This window comes from Nomascus leucogenys, chromosome 2 (assembly GCF_006542625.1).
Source record: "Nomascus leucogenys isolate Asia chromosome 2, Asia_NLE_v1, whole genome shotgun sequence".
Taxonomy (NCBI): Eukaryota; Metazoa; Chordata; class Mammalia; order Primates; family Hylobatidae; genus Nomascus; species Nomascus leucogenys.
The window spans coordinates 104,383,162-104,389,322 of record NC_044382.1 but is presented as its reverse complement, the minus strand read 5'-3'; the positions used below and the strand labels follow the sequence as shown (position 1 = coordinate 104,389,322).

Below are 6,161 nucleotides of genomic sequence, written 5' to 3'. Positions count from 1 at the left end.
GAGCAGTGAAGGCCTGGGAAGGACATGGGGATCAGTCAGGCTGGTTTAGATTAGCCTATGTGACTCCAGGTTGCCCTGTTGGTTCTATTGTAACGGACAGGCCTGGTCCCATGGTTGGCTCCAAACCTCCCCAGTCAGCATCCTCTGTATCAGTGTTTCCAACCCTCATTGTAAAAAGCTACCTTTCCCAGATTTTTGATAGGGGATTCAGAAGACTGACTTGTTGCTACCACCCCGCCCCACACCACCCCTTCCTCAGCTTGCCCTGTGCCTGAGTGTTTTCAGGAATCCAGATAGAGCCAGGCAAGCAGGGCTCTTACCTTGAGCAGAAGGACCTCGGAGGCTGCGTCGTGAACTTTCCATCAGGGGCTGTTGTTTTGCCCTTTGAGACCAGCCGCTCTGGCAGCACCTTAGTGTGAGCCAAGAGTCAGATGTTCCTTCCCTGTGGGATGATGGTGTCATTGTCAGAGAGCGCCCTCCATTTCTGATCATCTGCTGCTTCTGTCACATGCAGACTGGCTCTCACCAGTGCCAACGCCTATTCCTGCATGTCAGCTATGGCACAGGGCCTGGGGACCATCTCACGCTCCAGCACTTAGGCATCACCAGCCACACAAAGACAGCCTGTTTTCTTCCTTCCTCCCCACTGCCATGTCACTGCTGAAGGGCAAAGACCTTTTGAGATGGACTTTCAAGCTCAGTCTCTTCACAGTTCTCTGGTATTCCTCAAATATGCAGAAGTAAGATACTTGGGTCTGCCACGACTATCAAATTCTCTGTCCCCTCTTTCCCAGTGTGGTCATGATTAGTAGAGCTGGATGTGTCATTTCATGTTTGTATTAACTCCTGTCTGGTTCTCCAGTTTCCCATGAAGGCCTCAAAGAGTTGATTACACACTTTTCATTGTTGGTGCTTACTGTTTCTCTTTATTTTCTTACATAAGTCATATAGGAATATATCCTGATTGTAGAAGTTTCAAATAATATAGAAGTTTACAGAGCAAACTGAAAACCTGCACCATCCCGCTCCAGTTCACTCCTCCTCAAGGTTGCACTGCCCACGGCTGGCTGTGCCTCCTCCTAGTCCCCTGTCTAGGCACCCACACTGCACAGCACATGCGTCTATGCATGTGTCATTTTTTTATTTTTCATCATTTAGATGTAGACATTACTTTGCAAAGTAACAAATTTAGTATGTTTTTCGCTTGGAAATGTTTCATGTTAGGATATACAGCTCTATCTCATTCATATATAACCATATACACACACATTATATAATGCTTTCTTACCCTAGATTTTTATATTCATAAAAAAGAGATTGTCCTATACACATGGTTCTGCACTTTGTTTTTTGTTTTCTGTGAGTGGTTTTTTGTTGTTGTTTTTTTGGGGGGGGGGGTTTTGAGATGGAGTCTCACTCTATCGCCCAGGCTGGAGTGCGGTGCTGTGATAGTTCACTGCAACCTACACCTCCTGGATTCAAGCGATTCTCTTGCCTCAGCCTCCCAAGTAGCTGGGATTACAGGCACATGCCACCATACCCAGCTAAGTTTTGTGTTTTTGGTAGAGATGGGGTTTCACCATGTTGGCCAGGCTAATCTCGAACTCCTAACCTCAAATGATCCACCCACCTCGGTTCCCCAAAGTGCTGGGATTACAGGCGTGAGCCACTGTGCCCAGCCTACTTGGATTTTAGACACAGAATACTCAGCACATACATGCCTTCCTTGGTTTTATCAACAATTGTGTCCTCTTTCATAATTTGGATGTGCCAAAAACATATTAACCAGAAGCCCACTGGAGAACATTTTGTCACAAGTACACTTCTCATCTATCTGTGTGAGAGTCCTGTAATTGAACCTCATATTCTGTGGAGGAGTAATGAAATATGAAAGCCAAAAGTTATTACACACAGAAAAAGTGCTGGATGGAAAGGAATGGCAGAGAGGATTCTTGGGTGAGGAAGGGCTAAGTGGCTGTTGTTTCCTCTTGATTCGTTTCCAAAACTTTCTGGTGATGTGGGTCAATAGTTATTATTAGCTCAGAGTTTTATCTTTCAGTTTCAACTTTAGTTTTACATGAAGCCCTTTTGACAAGTCATTCCAAGTGACAGTTCCATCTACACATGAGCCCAGAGATTGTTTCTGGGTGGGACAAACTGTCCTTTCTAATTAGAGATGCTCTATCCCTAAGTGATTCATTTCCTTTGAGCAGCTCAGCTCATGTTTAATTTCTTTGCAACCAGGTGTGTGAAGGTAGCTCTTACTTCTGTATAAGGCAGGTGTATACCCATACATCTGATATTAATAAACTATTGATTTCATGTTTTGTTGCATTGCTAAATTGACAGCCTAGGCAATTTGTTTTCCTCCAGAAGTACTGCCTCCCTAATTAAATAGACCTCATTTCATTGCGGGGTCTTGTTAACAAAAATTGTATTTCCCAAAACCTTGAAAGTATTTTTTAAAAAACTTTTATTGTTTTGTTTCAGCATTCGACATTGCTACACAAATTTAGTCATGTAGCCCAGCAGCCACCGAGTGCCTACTGAATTTCCTGTCACCCAGAGCCTCAATTTCCTGTCACTGGGCATAACGTTTTAAAAATATTATTGTTTCTTTAAACCCTGGCACTGAACCAGTTTTTATTCTTCATCTTGACTTAATGCCTCTCCATTCTGCTCTCTTGTCTTCTTCTCCTGGCTCCACTCACCTCCTCTGTAGCCAGGAACCCACAGTTGTCTATTTCGGCCATGTGTCCAGAGTGTGGAATCCCTCGTCCCCTTGGGCTTGCACTGTGGCCAGTTAGCTTGCCCATCCTCAGCCTCAGCATCCTCCTTGTCTGTCCCCTGCCCCCCGGTGCACCCTCCAAAGGTGCACCCCTCTTCTCCGAGGTCAGCCCCACTGCCTGGCCCTCTGTCCTCTCCTCCAGTGCTGTTGGTGACTTTGCTCCATCAAGCAACCTCTTTCTCTCTCTCTGTCTCTCTCTGTCTCTCATGTTTTCCCCCTTCAACTAGTTGCTTCCTCTGCAAAAGGAAAAAAATAAAACAAACATAGTCAAGGTTCCCTTAAATGAAAGATGCTATTTCTCAATCCTGCTATTCCCTAAAGCTATTATTGTATCTCATACCCTTCTGCCACAGTTCCTTAAAGTCTAGTCCAAACGGGTTTCTCCACTTCCCTACATCCTAGTACCTACTTTAAATAAATAAAAAGATTAAACAGACAAGTGAAAGTGCATATGGTAAATATTCAATGAAGAAAGATGGAAAATAAAAAGCCCCTTCCCCATCTGACTGATGGAGAAATTATTAATTAATTAATAGAGTCACCAGTCCCTTTTTAGAAAAAATAATATATATTGCTTTTATATATTATGTATATGTATAACATATTATACATATTGTACACATACCCACACCTGCAAATATATATGTAATCTTCTAAATTTTCCACATATGGAATCATACGCTGGTCTGACCTTTTTAAAAAAATTTAATAACATATCCTAGCACAAGAATCCAAAACTAGGGGTTGCCCCTGGTGAGAGGATCTGAACTGTTGAGGGATGAGGTAAAAGCGCAACTTCCTGGATGCGGCGGCGAGGCAGTCACTGGGCCTGGGTCCCGGGCCGCCGCACTGCGCTCTCTGGCGGCTCCTCACAGCTCTGCTCCAGGCTCCCGTGCAGGCAGCAATGGGACATGGCGAACTCGGGCTGCAGGGAAGTCCCGGGCCCGGATGAGGACAGTTTTCTGTATTTCGCCTACGGTAGCAACCTGCTGACGAGAGCATCCACCTGCGAAACCCCTCGGCGGCGGGCTTCTGTGTGGCCCGCCTGCAGATCGAGACCATCCTGGCCAACATGGTGAAACCCCGTCTCTACTAAAAATAAAAAACAGCCGGGCGTGGTGGCGGGAGCCTGTAGTCCCGCTACCCAGGAGGCTGAGGCAGGAGAATTGCTTGAACCCGGAAGGCGGAGCTTGCAGTGAGCCGAGATTTCGCCACTGCACTCCAGCCTGGCGACAGAGCGAGACTCCCTCTCAAAAAAAAAAAAAAAAAAAAGGAACATATGTTGTAATAGAAGTTAAAGTTTCAACTCAAGAAGGAAGAGAAATAACCTGTCAAAGTTATCTGATGACAAATTACGAAAGTGCTCCTCCGTCTTCACAGTATAAAAAGATTATTTGCATGGGTGCAAAAATAAAAATGGTTTGCCACTGGAGTATCAAGAGAAGTTAAAAGCAATAGAACCAAATGACTATACAGGAAAGGTCTCAGAAGAAATTGAAGACATCATCAAAAAGGAAGAAACACAAACTCTTTAGAACAAAACAGTATATCTAATGATACTCTATGTGCTAATATAAAATATTTTTAACACTTGAGAACAGGGATCTGGAGAATCTCCATGTTTGATCCATTTTCAACAGTGCTCTGAAGGAATATCTCACTTGGGTGGCTTCTTGTTTTCAGACTATAAAAATAAACTGGGTTAGGAATTAGACCGTTTAGAAGGGGGATATGGGGCCCTGAAATGTGTGACAAATGGATGTGAGTACCCCTTCTGTAAACACTGAAAGCTCTTCTCTTAACTTGATCTTAAGTGTCTCCTTGCTTTGGTAAAGGATAGATTTGTAGCTTGCTTGATGATGGTGCTAGTGAATTGTTCTGCTCTATCTGAGATTTTTAAAAATTAGATTAATGAGAGTAATCTGCAGATAATTGATAATAACATTTTGAAAACTGGAAAGATGGTATACTGTTTTTAGAGGAATAAACATATTTGCGGTTTTTTAAAAAAGAGCAACTTCCTTTGCACTGTATACCCTTTTGTATTATTAGGATTTTATACTATGTTTATATGTTGCCTATTTAATAAATCACTTAAAGTTATATATCTTGAATATCTTTCCATATTAGCATGTACAGACAGAACTCGTGATTTTGTGGTTATGGGCAGACTATCTCTGGAAGGATACAGAAGAAATGAGGAAATGCCTCTTGAAGAATGACTTGCAGACTGACCCCAGGTCAGGTATACTTCCTGCATACTTTTTGTGCTGGTTTTTGTTTGCTTGTTATCATGTGCAAATATTACACAAAATAGGCTTCAAAAGAACTACTTATATAGATGTACCATGATTTGTATAATTAGTTCCTTATTCATGGATATTTAGGCCATTCTCAAGTTTTAAAGTTATTATTATTATTATCGTTATTACAAACAGCGTCACAGGGAGAATCCTGTACATATGTCTGTAATACCATGGTGATGTTTCTTCTCTCCCTGTCCCAGACCCCTTTCCTCTGTTATTATCTGTACACAGATCTCGTGATGGCGCTTTCTGACTACTCATCCTTGAATGAAGTGAGTTTTCCTTCGCAGGCAGTCTGGTGGGGAAGGCCAGGGTCAAGTTCCACTTTCTGGAATGTTCTCATGACCCAGGACGTGGGTAAGAGACTCCTTTAGGCAGAGAACAGGCAGGTGGAGGGCTGTGTGCATCCCAGCGTCTCTTCTGTCTCCTGCCACCTGGATAGGCCAATTCTAGCATGCAACTTGTCTGTGAGTATCCTCATTTATTCTCACTTCATCTGCTCCTCAGGACCAAACCGTGTGCAGAGTAGCTTCCATCACCCCAGCACCCACTCCTTCTGGGGCAAATAATAGATTTGAGTTTTGCACCTCAGTGTGAACCTGTTACCTTAAAGAGATAAATTTGGTTGATTTTTTCTGAGATATAAGGGTCCTGTCTCCATTCTTCCATCCTCCCTGTTCCCTGTCACTGCTTTGGCATGCCTTCTGCCTATTTTGTGTAATATTTGTATGTGATAACAAGCAAACAAAAACCAGCACAAAAGATATGCAGGAAGTATACCAGGCCTGGGGTCAGTCTGCAAGTCACTCTTCAATAGGCATTTCCTCATTTCTTCTCTATCCTTCCAGAGACAGCCTGCCCATAATCACATATATGGAGCTGTGGGAAACTAACCTAAAATGTGGGGCGGTGGCGGGGGTTTAACTGATCACAACTTACAACTGTGCTCTGTCCAATCTCCCATCCCTACAAGGGAGGCAGAAAATGAAGGGGTCCCATAGCTTTCTTCTCACTTTTAGCTGTTAAAAATTCTGGTCTAATCTAGTCTAAAATTACAATCATATCTA

The 6,161-nt window shown here is 43.2% G+C and overlaps 1 pseudogene; it reads left to right on the top strand.

The window, feature by feature from the left end:
- Positions 1–3,699: 3,699 nt before the first annotated feature.
- On the top strand, positions 3,700–4,323 carry LOC100601365 (annotated as a pseudogene).
- The last annotated feature ends 1,838 nt before the right edge of the window (positions 4,324–6,161 follow it).